Consider the following 16,414-nt stretch of genomic DNA (forward strand, 5'->3'; position numbering starts at 1 on the left):
AGGGTCAATTCTGTGCCACTTCTGCGGAGTCATTATCCTGTCGGTTATATAAATGTCTGGGCATGCACAAAAGGCAGTGCTGATACAGTGGCTCTGACACCAACTCTCTCCAACACCTGCTTTTCAGCTGGGGAGAGAGCTGAGCACAAGAACATCTCGAGAGCTGTCACACAGAAGGCTGCTGTCTTTCAAGCTGAATGGAGGTCTAAATAGCTCTCACTTCTGCTTTAGAATCTCATTTCTAAATGCAATTAATACTGGCACATGCATAATGAGAGACTGACGAGTGAATACAGACTCCAGCAATAAAGAAGCCAGCCCCAAGTGCTATGTAAATATTACAAATCCTCACAGGGAGCTGACCTGGGGAAGACAGCTCTCTGATGATTAAACCCCAGTGACAATACGACTGCATTCCTACATCTGTCACAATACTACCTGCTGATACATAATGAGCCACGCTAAAAGAACTTGCTCTTGCTGCTCTTCAGTGCAGCTAAAATGTCTATTTGTAGAATGTAATTAATCTCTTCTTCAAAATCAGGAACCTTAGTGTCCTTGGTAACAACATGCCAGTGACTCAGAGAGCGTCTCTGGCTTTTCCTTCTGATTTTGGAACGAGTTACTGAAAGTGACCCCAAATTCTAGCGCTGCAAAGGAGCACAAGTGGAGAAGCCAACAGTATCTGGAGGTAGGGATAGGTTTTACCCACCTTTCTGGTCTCTGCAGGGCTGCTTTGGGAGCTTAAGGAGGTCCCTGGACTTGTTTCAGCCATGTTCCCTATGATGAGACAAGCTCTGTCCCAAACCATTGAGAACAAATTCCCTTTTACCACGGGGTATAACAGGGCAGAGAATAAACTGTCAGGAGAGCAGGGGCACAATCACAGGATGAAGCTGCTCCCTCTTTTGCTTGGTTTCCCCAGCAGTAAGTGCTGTGTGCTCTGTTTGTGTGTGTGTGTGTGTGTGTGTCCATGCCTGCTTCCCCCGATGGCTTTCGAGCCTGCTGGCTTATTTCAGCCAAGTTTGGCAGGGGATGGAAGTTCAAAGACCATGAATTCCCCACCATGAGCCCCAGCGTGGCAGAGGGATGCAGGGAAGTGCTGCTGGCAGATCCCCTGGTCCCTCTGGGGGTTGTGCTTGGGCATGGCCTGCTCCTCCAGCCCACCCCAGGCTGATGAGATTTGTGCTAAAAAGGCAAAGTTGCTCCAAAGCAGCCGGGGGCCATATCTGCTTTCTATGAATTTCAGTGGGAAGAACCAGTGCTGGAAGTTGCTCACTGACCCAGTTCCAAAGCCCAGGGGAAGCACAGGCCGTGATATGGGGACAGCTGCGTGGAGAGTGGGTGATGGAAGACTTGCATGATTTATTTATTTCCTGGGAAATAAAAAGGAAGAAGAAAAGAATTGTTGGACAAAATCAGCATATTTCAGGCTAAACTGTGCTGCAGCAATTCCGTGTGGGACTGGAGCTGAGCTGCTTGGTCCCCTGTAAGGGAGATTCATCCCTGTTGCTGCACGATGCTCTGCAGAGCCAGAGGGGCGTGGGGAGAAGGAGGGTTTGCTGTTACTGAGGGCTCTGCTCTTCAGTGCAAAAATGCCCTTTACTGGAGCAAGTTATCACTTCCCTTTAGAAAGGGGCTTCAATCAGCACCACTGCCTGCAGCTCACCCCATCTCCTGTGTCCCCAGGCACTCCGAGGGAGAGGAGGAGGTCAGGAGAGAGGCTGGCTCTGACCCTCACACCACGTAACAGCGCTGCGGAGCAGAGGCCAGGTGGGATGCAGTTATCTGGGATGATGCAGCTCTGAGGAAACTGGGGGAAGGACATGCAGAAAGCCTGGATTTCACCTTCAAGTATTTTAATGGTGATTTTTTTGTGTTTCACCAGGATTTATTGGTTTCCCCCCCTGTTGGTGGGGCTGTGAAGTCTCAAGTGTCTTGCTCTGGAGAAAGGAAATTAAACCTGGAATGGCTGGATTGGAGGGAAAACCCCATTTTTCCATTACTTTCAATAGCATTTCCTTTCCCAGGTGAGGGCACACACAGCCATTTCTCTCTGGCTGCCTGGATGCCAGGGGGATCTTGTAGGGACAGAAAAAGCAGCAGAGCCAGGGTGATCCAGCTGGGATGGGGTGCAAGGTGCAGGCTGCCCAGAGAGGATGTGGATGCCACACCCCTGCAAGTATTGATGGATGGGTGGGATGGGGCTTTGAGGAACCTGAAGAAGAGGATTGGAAAAAGATGATCTTTAAAGTCCCTTCCAACCTCAGCCAGACTGTGATTCTGTGTGGGGTTTGGGACTGATGTGGCTTTGTGTCCTGCTCAGTGAGCCCAGGGCTTGAGGGCTGGCTCTGGGGTGTCCATGTGCAGCTCCCAGCAAAGGTTGGGTCACTCACACACCACTGCCTTGGCTCTGGGAGAGAATCTTCACGTCAAGGGTGAGGGGACACTGGACTGGGCTATGGGGAGAAACTGGGGCCAGAGCTGTCTTTCCCAATTCCCCTCCTGGGCACTGCTGAATGCCCAGGGCAGCTCAGGGACTCACTATGCCCTGCAGGCAGCTCCCCAAGTCTTCCAACCCCAGCTCTCAACACACAATTAACCACAATTCACCAATTAACCACGACTCCTTCTCATCCTGCAGCTCCCCTGCGCTCTGCAGCCGGCACCGAGCACACCCCAGCCTCGGCACCTGCTGAAACCCTCACAAAACAACCCGTGACAGCAACAAACCCACGTCACCCAGCTGTCCTCCCACAGCCCGGGGAGGCCCAGGCTCTGGGCTCCATGCTGGGCCAGGAAGGAGATTTGCCTGTCTGAGGCTCAGCCCTGGGTCACAGAGCCATTGGGGATCCTGCTCCCGGCCACGGGGCTCTCACGTGCCCTGCAGCTTTCCCATGGATATAAATCCATTAATAAAAGATCAGCGTGCACACAGCTCACTGAAGATGATAGCATTAGAGGCACATCAGCTTCTCCTAAGCACCAGTCTCGTGCTGGGTTTATTTGGTCCATTTGTGGCAGGGGAAGAGTTGCTTTCGGCGTTCAGAGATGACTTGTGTCTGGGAGAAGTAGCAGGGTGAGTTATATTTTTGGCTCTATTTAGCCACAAAAATTTGGGTTTAGAATAAAGAGAAATATTCCCGTTTGCTGCCAAACTGAGGCAGACGATTTCTTGTGCAAGCCTTCGTTTGTTTGAGGACTCAGTGTCCTGCTGTAAAAATAAATGCTCTGATGGGAAAAGTCTATTGGGGTGTGCTGATCAGTCACTGGGAGCGGTGGGCTCGCAAACATCAGCTTCAACCTAACTGGAAAAGCAGCTCCCAAAGCTTTTGCAAATAGATATTAGACAGAAACACACAGGTCTTTGGTTTTTTGGTAAGTGAAGTAGTCACAAGCTGACTCTTTTCCATGGGCACTGTTGTGCTGGCCTCGCCATGGCTGGCATGAATTTTCAGTGCCAAATATATCCAGTTTGCCCCCAGACCAGGTTGTTTGCTCCTTCTGAGAGCAAACGTCTTCTGACAGCCACAGGAATGGTGGAAAGAGAGGCTGATGGTGGGGAAGAAACCTGGGATGTGTCTCCTGCCCAGGATGTTCTGGTTGGTGTCAGCAGCCTCTCCCCATCCTGAGGCTGTAGGGTCACCTCCCTGCCTCAGAGGTAAGGCCAGACACACAGACAAGAGCTCCCAGCAGCTTGGTTCTCCATACTGAGAATTTCACAAATGTCTATTTCAAAAAAATCTATATCTAATAGATTTTTTTTCCCCTGTAAGTTTTTTAATTAAGCTTCTTCATCCTCAACTCATGTAAAACATTTTCCTTTCTTCTTTTTGGCAAAAGAAGTATTAGGATCAGGAGCAATAAAACTGGTTTTACCTCGAGCTATCTTCATTTTATAGCAGATTAAAAGCAAGATACAGAGTCAATAATGCCAGGAAGGGGTGTCAGGGAATGAATGCAATGCTGTGCTGAAGGCAGCACAGAAAAGATTGGAATCTGAAAAGACAAAAGCTCACCATGATTGAGCCTCAAAAGCAGAATCAGCTCTTCTGGTGATATGAATCACCTGGATTCTCCTGACATGCTGGTATTGCTGTAGAATGCTTTTATGTATTGATTTAAGGGAAAATAAAGGTCAAAGGCTTAGCTGCAGAGGTGCTGTTCAGTCTGGGTGGGCAGAAATGAGCATCAAGGAGGATCTGCAAGGTCAGAAACAGGATGGAGAGGAGCCCCAAGAATGATGGGTGCATGCTGGGACACCCAAAGACTGGAGCAGAGCCTCACTGAGGGGAGCCCCCTGATCTGCAGGGTTAGCCCAGGCACACTCATTCTGGGCTTAGTGAAAATCCAGATTGCAGTCTGCACCTTTCCATCAATAACTCTGACGTCTCTCCCCATCTGGACTAGCACTCAAAAACTCCCAGAAAGGACAACATGGGGCCAGATGGAAATGGTGCCTGCAAATGTCACAGTGCTGCTGGGACAGGGTCACTGCCCTGCAAACCTGGCTGTGCAAACAGAGCTTGCTAAATCAGCTGCAGGGCAGCGTGGTAGATTTGGGGGATAAAGGTTTCCTGAGCCATGGAAAGGCCAACCCTCTGCCTGGGGACCTCTGAGGGAGTGGATTTCATGAGAAATGCTCTTTATTTACTCACCAGCCACAGCCAGGGGCTGAGCTCAGAGCCAAGGCCTGCTGGCCATGGCGAGCTGTTTGCTGCTTGCACCAAGAGTTGGGATGGTCCCGGAAGGCCTTGGGTGGGTGGGAGTGGGAATTTGCTTAATTCGTTCATTGTGTCCTCTCTGCTGGCCAAAACCGCCCTCCACTTCATGAGAAACACAGAAGGGGTGGTGGCAGCCCTCAGAGGTCAGGAATGGTGTCCCCAGTGTTTTTCTGAGGAATGCTGATGGACGTGGTCCCCCCATCTTGGTCCCACTGTTGTGATCCCACTGAGGAGAAGCTGTTTGTCTGAGGAGGAAGGAAGGATTGAGACATCGCTGCTCTTCTTCTTCTTTCCATCTCCGTCCCCACTGAAATACAGTTTGGGAAAAACTGAAAGGGGAAGTGGAACGTTGAGGGGACCACCCCATCAGGGGGTGGAGGGGGTGTGGGACCAGCAGTCCCACACAGTCTGGAGGAGGGGGTGAGGCTGTGGGGCCTTGCTGGGCCCCACTCCCTGGGGTTTATCAGGCTGTCTGTTTTCATCATTTCTCTCTGAGAAGGGAAGTGGACCACACAGCAGCAGAAAGTCCTGGAAATCTGTGAGGGAGACTGTTCCCAGCACCCTTCCCTCTGCTGTTGTCCCAGTATACAGCTGGCTATGGAGGATGTATGGCTCTGTGTTGCTCCAGCTCAGTGAGATAATGCCTCAGAATTCAATTCCTTCCCAATTAAATTCCTAATCACAGCCAGCATGTGCACTTTCCCAGCTCTGACCCTCTTGTCTCAGTGGCACACGTGGTTTCTCTGACGAACCAGTGGACCAGGACTGGGGTCACCTCATCTCAGCTGCCCTGTCTGCTCCATCCCCTCCACATCAGACCCTGCTGTCTCTCCTCTGCTCCCACTCCTGAGGCATCCTAAAGGCTGTGTGTGGCCTGTAACTTTTCCTTTTTCAAAAAAAAAGAAAAAAAAAACCCCAAAAACAAGAAGTCAATAAAAAACGACAGTAGAAGCAAGTAGAAGAAATTGGTTCCAGTTTCTTAACTATCTCATGGAACAAAAATGCTTCATGAGGCTGTTCAGGGAAAGAGAGGGTCAAATGTCCCTCATTAATGCTGATTTACTAAGAGGGCTGGGAAGTGGAAGGGGGAGACAGTCCAGCTGCCTGTCTCCGTGCACAGGGATCCTGGTCTGGGATCCAGGCTGGGATGGGTGGGCTGGACCCCCAACACAAGATTGGAGTGGTGGGTTTAGCAGCAGGAGGTGCAGTGGGGTACAGGCTGCTGTGCACCCACACCCAGGGAAGCCTGGCCACACTTGCACGGCAGAGAGGCAGCACAGCTCCCTCAGCTCATGTAGCAGTTTGGAAATTTCATGGCTTTCTGAAGAAAAGAGCAGAAGTTGAGTCCATTCAACCCAATTAAAACTCCAGAGGAAGTGCAGAGAGGCAGGATGTAATTACCCGTGCTGGAATCCCAGTTTGGAACAGGAGGCAGAGCTCTCCGGATCAAATTAATCCCTGGTGTAACTCTGCCGAAGTTACACCAGGGCTATAATTGGCCTGAAACATTTTAACTATCTCATTTGATGTTATTCATGCTCTGCTGGAGATGAGAATGTTTATCCTAAATGAGGGATTCTAATGCTCTAAAGCAATAATAGAGTGTGAGGCTTATGTGGTTTCTCATTTACAAGGATGCTGGGGAGGCCAGATTGCCACAGAAGATGCAGTAAATCTGGATTCCCCAAATCTTTAGCAATTTCCACAGCTCCTGTGGTGGCTGGCTGTGCCATTGTCCTTCCTGCAGTGTGTTCACCCTCTCTACACCCAAGACACTTTTCCATCTCTTGGAGATATTGGGGGCTTGTACCCCATACCCTGCCAGGGCAGGAGATATAAAGTGATATGAGAATGGAAAGCACTGAGAGAGGCCTTCCAAGATGAAAGCTTCTATAAATCAGCAGCAGTGAGATTTCCCGGGGACAGACTGATTCCTGTGATGCTAAAAGAGGGGATTTCCATCAATGAGGAGGGAGTCACTGAGTCACTCCAGGGAAGCAGCCTCCAGGCTCCTGCAGAAGCAGCAGGGTCAGCGCTGCAGGTAGCTCAGCAAGCACACAGAGCTGGGCACCCCACAGACACTGTGCCTGCTGCCAGCCCTGGGTTATCCACCAGGATGGTCCCAGGATTGCCAGAGCAGACCTGAGCATGTGCCCTGCAGAGAGAGACAGCAAACACAGCACTGCCACCCTCCGTGAGGAACATCCCCCAGGAGCATCCCCATCCTCCTTGAGGAACATCCCCACCTTCCATGAGGAGCATCCCCCAGGAGCATCCCCATCCTCCATGAGGAACATCCCCACCTTCCATGAGGAACATTCCCCAGGAGCATCCTCATCCTCCATGAGGAACATCCTCATCCTCCAAGAGGAACATCCTCCAGGAACATCTCCATCCTCCAAGAGGAACATCCCCCAGGAGCATCCCCACCCTCCATAAGGAACACCCCCACCCTCCATGAGTAACATCCCCACCATCCTTGAGGAACATCCCCACCTTCCACCAGGAGCATCCCCCAGGAACCAGGACCTGTGGTGGCGATGCCATCAGTCAGCCAAGCACACACATCCTGCCACTTGCAAGGCAAAGCCTGCAGGTTACATTCCTCCTTTAGCCAGCTGTACCCTGGCTGGTGCCCCCGGGATGCCATTGGACCCCAAATCTCTGCTGTGTGCCCTGAGTGCCCCCTGACCCAGCCCTGGCAGGTACTGCTCGCAGTGGGCTCTGCACCACCATTACCAGGCTTTTGGAGATTGCAATTATCTGTCTTTAAATCACACTTCCAATCCCCAAGCTGCTTTTAAGCCAGACCTCTGGTCTTTCCCCCTGCTCTCATGCCAGTGGAAACCACAGGAAAGGCAGATCTGTTTGTTCTGAAGCAATTTTTTAATGCCCTGTAGCTTAGAAGCTCAAGCATTACAATTCATTCCGGCTCCTTTCTGCTCCTCAGAGGATATTAGATCCTTCTTTTGATACTTCCTCACTCTTTGTAGATGTTACCCTAGTTTTAATTTTCAGGGCTTCCAGATTGTTTTTAACAGTGCTGAGCTTTCAAGTTGCTTCCTTCAAACTTTCTCCAGCCATGCTTTCTCAGAGCCTAAATAGCTTTGATTATTCCCAGATGTTTTTGGTTTGTTAACCCCAGAATAGTATTGTGTAACAGCTTGGAAAGAAGACTGGCAGCAGGGGTCCTGGGTTCTCTTTCCTTGTTCACCAAATCACTTCCCAAGCAGGACATCTATGGGATTTCACCTACAGAAGAAATGCCATTAGCTGCAACAGGACTGAAGGTGGCTGAAATCCTCCTGTTGACAAAGATAACCCTCTGAAAGCATGGCTCATTTTCTTCACCCAGCTCCTCCTTACCCTCTGTGCTGAGATTTCCAAGCAGGATGACGTGTTGGGCGGCAGATCTGCAGGGAAGCCTTTGGGCAGGCATTCCTGAGGCTGCCAGGCTGCACTTCATGGGAAATCGCTCATCTCCAGGCCAGGCTGGGCTCAGGCTGTGGCCACCCCTACTCGCCAGCCACCCGGCTCTGCTCTGCTGGGGCCAAGTTTTCCTTGGCCCGGGAGGATGCGTGCGTATGTCCTGACAGGCCAGAGAGTGGGGAGTGAGGAGTTTTACACAACTGGCTGTGCTCCTAACAGACCTCTGCAGCCCTCCTGACCCCAGCAACCCTGCCGCTCCCATGTTTGAGCCATTGCATTGCTAAACACTCAGAAAAAACATCCCCATTCCCACCAGAAGAGAGCCAGGGTGTATCTGATCTGGCAGGAGATTCTTCTCAACCACCCATAAATCTTCCCAAGATCACCCCAAATTTCCCATATTTCCTGGTGCCTCCACCCACTCTGCTGGATCCTTGCACTCTCCTTTCTCAGATCTGTGCTCAGCTCGGTGAAGCCCAAGGATCCTGGGACGGATGTGAATTCATCCCATGGCATCTTATGCTGAGGACCACACCTAGGCAGGGCAAGGAACAACAAAAGAGAGAGGAAAACAAGAAGGGAACAAAAATAAAAACATCAAGAGAGAATATTTTTTTAGCTGAGGGACAAACCAACCTACCCTGGTGTGTCCCCATGACAGTGGTGTGGTACCCAGCCTTGCCACCTTGTACCAGCTGCAGCTGGGAAAGCACGTGAGAGACAAACCACCACCATTCAGTCCTTGGACAGCCAAACTGACCTGGCCCAAGGAAGGCACCCATGCCTCTGCCTAGGACACTGAGTGTCTCAAAACCCCATCCCCATCACAGCTGGGCACAGCTTGTGCTGAGCAGATGTGCCTCAGGCCAGCCCCGGGTGAGCTGGTGGGACCAGGGCTGCACCCAGAGCTGCTCAGGAGAGCAGGGAGGAGGCAGAGGGAGGAGGATCAGCAAGACAGGCTGTGAGTGAAGAGTGTCAGTGCTTGGAAAGCGCAACCAATTTGCTTTTAGTACAGTTCATGCCTCTCCAACAGTGCCTAGAATAACAAATTCCTTCCACCCTCCAAGCCTGAATGCTGGAGGAAGCTGCTGAGAAACTTAATTGATTAGCTGGATGCGTGCACAGAAAAAAATTGCTCAGCATCAAGGAAATCACTGTCTTGACAGTTAATGCAGATGCTGGTGGAAGATTAGAAAGACCAGCTGCAGCTTTTTATCACAAAACCCCTTCTTTTAGTCTGGGAACAAGGCAAGATGTGTTTTGATGGGACGACCATTTTGCAGTGGTGCTGAGGGGCTGGAGCATCAGGGCTGTGCCCCCACACTGCACCCACCCAGGGCTCACTGGCCCCACTACCAGTCCTGGCATCTTCAGCTGCTGGAGGGCAAGGAGACAAGTTTTGGGCTCCTCTCACCCCCCACTCTCCAGCCCCAGAGATTCCTATCAACCCTGGCAACCTCTGAGCAGCAGGAAGAGATGCCCTGAGAGCAATTTCAACATCCAAGGTGCAGAGGACAGAGCTGAGCACGCTGGAGGAGCTGAGTTTCCAGATGCCCCACAGCATCCTCTCTAGCCCTTGCAGAACATCTCCCCATCCCAGTCCCTGCCTAGGCTTGCTGCTTTGCTCTCAGCATCTCCAGTTCTGCTCTGCCTGCCACAAGGTCACCACACAGGATTGCTTTCTCAGTTTGGCAAAAGAAAACAGGAAGCCAAAGGCCTGCAGGGGCTGTGAACTTGCCTGTCATGTTCTCTGACAGTACCAAAACCTTTTGCTGCTTGTGTTTTTCCCAAACTGTCGCTGCTTGTCACACCCCTTGTTTAAACCTCTGCTCTTGAAAGCTTTCCTGAGCCCTCAGCAAAACAAATGGAGAGAGCATGGTCTGTTCTCCACAGGGATCAGACACCACCTCAAAAGCAATGAGACTGACAGTGTCAAAGCTTCCCAGAGCAGCAACAGGCAGAGCCAAGCGTGCATGCCTGTGCTCCGGGGCTGCCAGAGGTGGGAGGAAGCAGCCTGCTAACCCCAGCTTCCTCCTCTCCCTCAAGCTACTCAGCTCCTGAGGTATTTGGCTCGGGGAAGGATGAAAGGGGAATGAAAGGGCTCAGCCCTCCTGTTTGCTCTCTGCTGAGCAGAGCTGTTCCCCCGTCCCCCATTTCCCCTATTGCTGCTATTTGACCTGAGCAGCCCAGAGGCATCTTAGTCACGGTGCATTCCTAGCACAGCATCGGTTTTCTGGAGCAAAACGGGAACAGCTGCCAAGAAACAAATCTTCCCCTGATGCCTGGCACTTTTCATGGGTGGAACAAAACTTCTTGAAACCCCAGGGGAAAAACCACCAGATCTCAGCCACAGCAATCCTCATTCCACTCCAGCCCATCCCCTCCAGGGATTTTGCAGCATGAGGGGGCTCAGACAGAGACTAATGAACATTGTGATCACATCCATACGGCACCAGTCTGAGAGCCTGGAGTCAAAGAGGACGTGAAGAGAGATCTGATCTTTAGCTGAAAGCAGTGCTGTGGGGAGCAGTGCACTCTGGCTGAACCCCCCAGCATTCAAGTCCAGCTGTGTCCGGTGTCCTCCTACCTGCCCAGGCTTGTTGTCACTCTTGTAACCGGGCAGGGTAGAGGCAGGTGCTGATATGGAGCACACTAAGTTCACACATGGCTTGTTGTGAAAGAGTTTTTGAGGCTTGTCAGGACTCAGAGAAATTTGTCCCCAAGTGCTGTGAGGAAATCTGGTGCTATCAGGGTCAGACTGGCGAGGAGGAAAGCACACAAGGGGCTGCATGGGGAAGTATCTGTGTCCACAGGATTTCTGTGTGCTCGAATAGCAGAGCTCCCAGATGAACATAACCCTTTCCCCATGAGGGTTAGTATCTCTTCCAGGTGTTAACCAGATGTAGGACAGAGCCTGCAATAGTTTCCCTGCCATGCTCACCAATTTCTTCACAGATTGCTGTGGTTTGGCAGGGTTGGAAGCAGGGACAGGATCAGAGATACCCAGAAGAAAATTGAGAAGTGTTTCTGGAGGCCTGGAACCTTCTGAGACACAGAAGCAGCCTTAAAGCACATGGCTTCTTGCCCCTTTCAGCTGAAGAAAAAACACTTGCTCTGTGTTCTCTCACATGTTGAATGTGATAGATGGAATAAGGACAGAAATATTGGCAAGCCAGTTTCTTGGAGGGCTTATGCCAGCTGACACCTGCTCCTTGCTGATAACAGGGTTCCACCCTCAGTCATGGTGCAGAAGGCAGCCTTCAGACAATATGAAGGCAATATGTTTTTCTTGTTCACCCTGATTGAGACTGAGGCTTATTTTGAAATCATCTGCTGCAGTTAGTGCTCAGCAGTCTCAGTCTGACAGAAATGGGTCTGATGGAGATTCAGCTTCACCTTCTCAGTGATGATTTTAGCAGGATGTGCAGGAACAGGCTCCGTCAGCAGCACCTCTGGTTCACTCAAGTCAGGGCAGGTTCTCTGACCATGAGGATTTTTAGGCATGAAGCATGTAGAGTTCACAGCTAGGACAGGTGCAACACTGATCTGCTAAAGCCTAAGGCAGCAACACCAGGTTAGCCCCACTTAAGATGCATTAAGTTTTTCTGTGAGGGTAACATGAAGTTCACATTGCAACACGCATCACCTCCCTGCTCACTGAGATTCCCGGGAGATTGCCAGGAGTGCTTCGGAGAGCCTGGAGCTGCTGGCTGCAGGCAAGTCAAGACAGGGCTTTAGCTTGTAAGCTGGAGATGACAGAGAAGTCCAGTCCTTGAAAAATCAAGAATTCCTTTGTGATCCAGGTTTACAGAAGCCAGTTCCAGCAAGCCTAGACTGCAGCTTCTCTTTCTGTTTCTTGGCTAGCCCAGGCCGTTCTGCTACAACAACACAAGCAAAGTCCACTGTCACAAACACCATCTGCTGAAGAGGAGGAAGGTTTCACACTGTGTCAGTCTCTTTTATCTCAGTGTAGGCTCTGCACAGGAGCTGGCTGAAGTTAGAAAAGCAAAGGAGACCCCAGCAACAGCTTTTCCTGGTGCTGTCTGTGGGCAGTTACTGATTTGAGTAGAAGAGGACTCCAGGGAGGCAGGACAGCACACAAGCAGCTGGTCCATCACATCACCCTTCAGGCTTTGGTTGAAAATAGCATCAGAGTTTTTCCCCCCCAAACGACATGAGGCAACAGGAGCAGCCCTGCTCAAGAGCTAAGCCAGCACAGCTGAGCTCAGTCTTTCTGTTTTGGATCAGGTCACTCCAGAAACAGAAGCAGCAAGAGCCAGGCTGGGACTGGCTGCATGAGGAACCATCATGCACATCCTCCTCCCATATCTACAGAGGAACAGCCACCCACACCTCAGCAGCAGCAAGGCATTTTTAGCCACCCAACAGGTACTTGAGCTTCTCTGGAAACAGCATCTTCAGATCACAGCCCAGCACCATTGTCAGAATGAACAGCTGAGGCAGGAATGTCATTCTAGAGGCTGTAGAGCAAATACAGGAGAGTAGAGCACATTTCTGTAGCACTACAGGTTGCACACACTGAAAAAAGCAACTCGGAACAGAGAGCAGCCAGCCAGCCCTGGGTGCTGAGGGGATCTGTACCCCACAGCTGGGCATGGGGCTGAGCAGGACTGGGCCAGAAGGACACCAGGGCAACCAAGACTGACCAGGAGCACAAAGTCCTTCCCTGGCTGGACAGGAGCAGCAGGTAGCACTGGGCAGCAGCAAGCCCTGACTGGGTGCTGAGGACAAGCTGAGACCTCAGGCAAGTTGGTGGGGTGCACAGTCCTCCTCTGCTCCCCAGAGACCTGTTTCTCATATGTCTTCCTCATGGATGAACCCTCTTTTCCCCAGTCTAAACTGTCCCTCATGCTGAGCAGGATGCCCTCCTTTCCCTGAGAGCCCACACAGATGATGGTCCTGCTCCAGGGTTTGGGATCTGGGACCCAGGGCATCAGATCTGCAGGGCATGGATCTCCAGGAGCCCACAATGCCCAGTGCTTCACATCAATTCCCTCTCAGCCTGGAGCCAAACCAGGATGCAGCTCCAGCTCTTCAACAGCAAAAAGCTGAATTAGTTGAAGTCATGGTGCCAGCTGTGTATTTAAACAGGAATTACATAGGGCTTCTGCTGTGGTAATGCTGCAGGTGCTGGAAGTGCTGCTAAGACAGATGAGGAAGGAAGGGCAGTGGGCTGGACATGGCAGAGGTCAGGGAACAGGGGTGCTCCTGATTCCTGCCCTGCTCACGTGTAGGAAAGGTACCCCAGCAGTCAGCCAGCCCATAGCACCTTGCTGCTTTGAGCTCCCTGGCTCCTGCTGGGCTTTGGCCACCATAAATCTTAGGTGTGGGAAAGCAAAACATCTCTGGGAGTGAGTACTCACAGCCACTGACTCCTGGCTGAGGTGCCCTGGCCATGAACTGGGATCCTGTGGCATGAGGCCCTGACCAAACAGAGACATCAAGGGTGGTGCCCATGCCAAATTGCAGCCTCTTGAAGGATGTTTGAGAAGTCATTATGAATTTGCAGTCTCCCAAAGCGGGCTACCAGCTGGATCTTCTGGATGAATTAAACCCTGCCAAAAATTAAGATCTGTTTCTGCAAAGCTGAAACAGCAAACTTGTTTGTCTTTCCTCCTTCCCCTCACAACCACGTTGTTTTAAACATTTACAGAGACCTTTATACTGTTTAAATAATGATTGGGGTGGAAGGGGGTTGTTTCCAGTTGTTTTTTGGGTTTTTTTTTTGCCAGCTGCTCCAAGCCAGCAGCGCACGCAGCTTCTGGAAAACCAGGTGCTGCGGTTTGTGACAGTGCCACCCACTCTGTCCTGGCTCCCCTTGCCTCACCTTGCGTGCCCCACAGCTGCTCCAGCAGCAGGGACCCCCGTGACCCCCCTAAACCTCAGTTCTGCCCCACCAAAAGAAGGGGTTACCCCGAGACCTGCTGCAGCATCTTCCTCCTCTGCAGTGCGCTGGTTTGTGGGGTGAAGGGGTGCATGTCCAGCCCCCCAAGCCCCCCAGCAGCATTCCCAGGCAGCCCCGGCGGGGCTGACCTTGGCAGGAGAGGTGGAGGAGGAGGATGCCGGAGCAGCTGAGCGCTCCCAGCGCCGAGCACAGGCGCTACGGAGGATTAGCCGTCTCAAGCGGACCGTGCTCTGCCGCCCACCTCCTCCAGCAGCGGGGAGGTGGCAGCTGAGGAGAGAGAGGAGAGCACTCGAGAAGTGCTGGGGGAGACGGCTAAAGGCAGACCGACCTTGCAGCAGTGTGGTGGTAGCTTGGTCAGAAAGAAAGGCGTGTGAGCCTCTGCCTTGTAAGCAGATCTCCAGGAATCTGGGGTTGTGTTGGGCTGGCTGAGCTTTATTTGCAACCAGTGGGGAAAGGGAGCGAGGAAGGCTGTCCAGGAGAGCTGGAGGCTTTCTGCAGGATGTTTGGATTGAGTGAAGGGACAGAGAAGGGAATATGAGACATGCTGTGGAAGCAGGATGTGGGATAGAGAAAATGTTTACACAGTCAAACTCAGGCTAATCCATGCAAGGCTTTAGAGACCATAAAAGCCATCTGCAAGTGGATAGATCACATTCTGGAGGAGAACAATGGTTTAAAACAACACTACCCTCTTTGATCTGTTCTGAAGAAATCACTCTTGTGAGCCTGAAGACAAGGCCAGGATAAGTAGATCCACGAGTTCTGCCCTTACAGTGAGGGTTGACAGCAAAAGCCATTTATGGTCTATTCCTGTGCAGGAACTTGGGGCCACGGAACAAAACCAGGAGCCAGACATGGAGCAAAGAAAGGGAAGCTGGTCCCTCTACTCCCCACAGGAGGGAATGGTTGTTAGAGATTCACTGAGTTCATGGAAAACAAAGTTACTGAAACCTCTGTTCCAGAGAAGACCCTTTAGCAGGGGCAGTGAGCTGACCTCTGGCTCTCAGAATCTGCACCCCTCAAGTGGCTGGTGGCTGGAAAGGTGCTGGGAGGTGTACTGGAAGTTATCACTGCTCCTGCATTCCCTAGGCATTCATTTTGGACGTCTCTTTGAAAAATGACATGAGTCTGGGTGGCCCTTGGTCTGATGCCCTGCAGCAGGGCTCCTTCAAGCAGATGTCACTGGGAAACTGTTCTGAAGGAACCTTTTTACAGGCAGCAGGAGGAACAACCACTGTCCTTTAACCAGCTGTCCTCTGTCATCTTGAAAAGCCTCAGCTTACCTTCAGACCTCGTCAAATTAGGCATTTGGCCTGCTTTCCCTGCACAAGGGCAAGAAAAATTAACCAAAGGGTCCTGAAATAATGTGACCTTTCATTATTTAAACAGGTTTTTCCCATTAACCAGTGAAAGCAGCAGAGATGCTATTCTGAAAAGTACCTCAAAACAATTATCTCCTTCCTCTGGAATAAATGGTGGGAAGCAAGAGGTGAGCTGGAGATATGGCATTTGCAATTCTTCATTTTCCATCTGCAGCGGGAAGAAATGTTGATTTGCATTGTGCCCTGACACAACTGCTTGACCTCAGTGCAGCTTATGCTAATTACTTGCAAGAAAATTCTTGTTTGTTCTGTGTGTGCCCAGCATATTTCTGGTATCTGAGCCTGATAGATGAAATATTGCTTACAGCACAGTGCAGATGGGGATGGCTGAACTGATGGCTGGTTGGCCAAGTAATCCAAGCAAACAGAAGCACTGTGATAAAAGAGGGCCTGAGAATTTTCCCATCCATATTAGCTGGGTATTTTTATACCAACTCACTCTCTTTCTGCTTACCAAGCAGTAATTGCTCAGGCTGACACAGAAAATAGAGAGGATCCATCTCTTTGCCCAAAGCAAGGACAACTCTCCTTTCCCTGCTCATCTAACTTGGCCTAAAAGGAAATCTTTCTCCTGGTCTCAGTAGCTCTACAATGTTAAAGTTTTCCTGCTACCTCTGGAGCATTTGTGTAGCTGTGCACATCTCTGGGTATGCTCAGAGGGTGTATATTTCAATTAAATTCAATTTCAATATTTCAATTAAACATGCTCATCCATGAAGAAGCTGGTGTCCTGCTGCTGCTACTGTTCAACAAATGCATCAGTCTGGCCCCAGGATTTGTTTGTGCATGCACTGCCATTGGAACATTTTGTGTGTGTTCTGTGTTCTGATCACTCCCCCAAGGAGCTGGGAACAGAATCTGGCTGCCTCTGACAAGATGGTCACTCTGCCTGGCTGGGACTCAGACCTGAAGGATCAAAAGTGTTGATCAGCTTGTCTCCATCCCACTGACAC

The 16,414-nt window shown here is 51.0% G+C and overlaps 1 long non-coding RNA gene across 1 annotated transcript; it reads left to right on the top strand.

Moving 5' to 3' along the window:
* Positions 1 to 252: 252 nt before the first annotated feature.
* On the top strand, positions 253 to 3,225 carry LOC135284379 (uncharacterized). The gene is made up of 4 exons (XR_010349785.1): positions 253 to 691; positions 1,690 to 1,773; positions 1,889 to 2,030; positions 2,645 to 3,225. It is a non-coding gene; the product is annotated as an uncharacterized LOC135284379 (long non-coding RNA).
* The last annotated feature ends 13,189 nt before the right edge of the window (positions 3,226 to 16,414 follow it).

Source organism: Passer domesticus, chromosome 20 (assembly GCF_036417665.1).
Source record: "Passer domesticus isolate bPasDom1 chromosome 20, bPasDom1.hap1, whole genome shotgun sequence".
Taxonomy (NCBI): Eukaryota; Metazoa; Chordata; class Aves; order Passeriformes; family Passeridae; genus Passer; species Passer domesticus.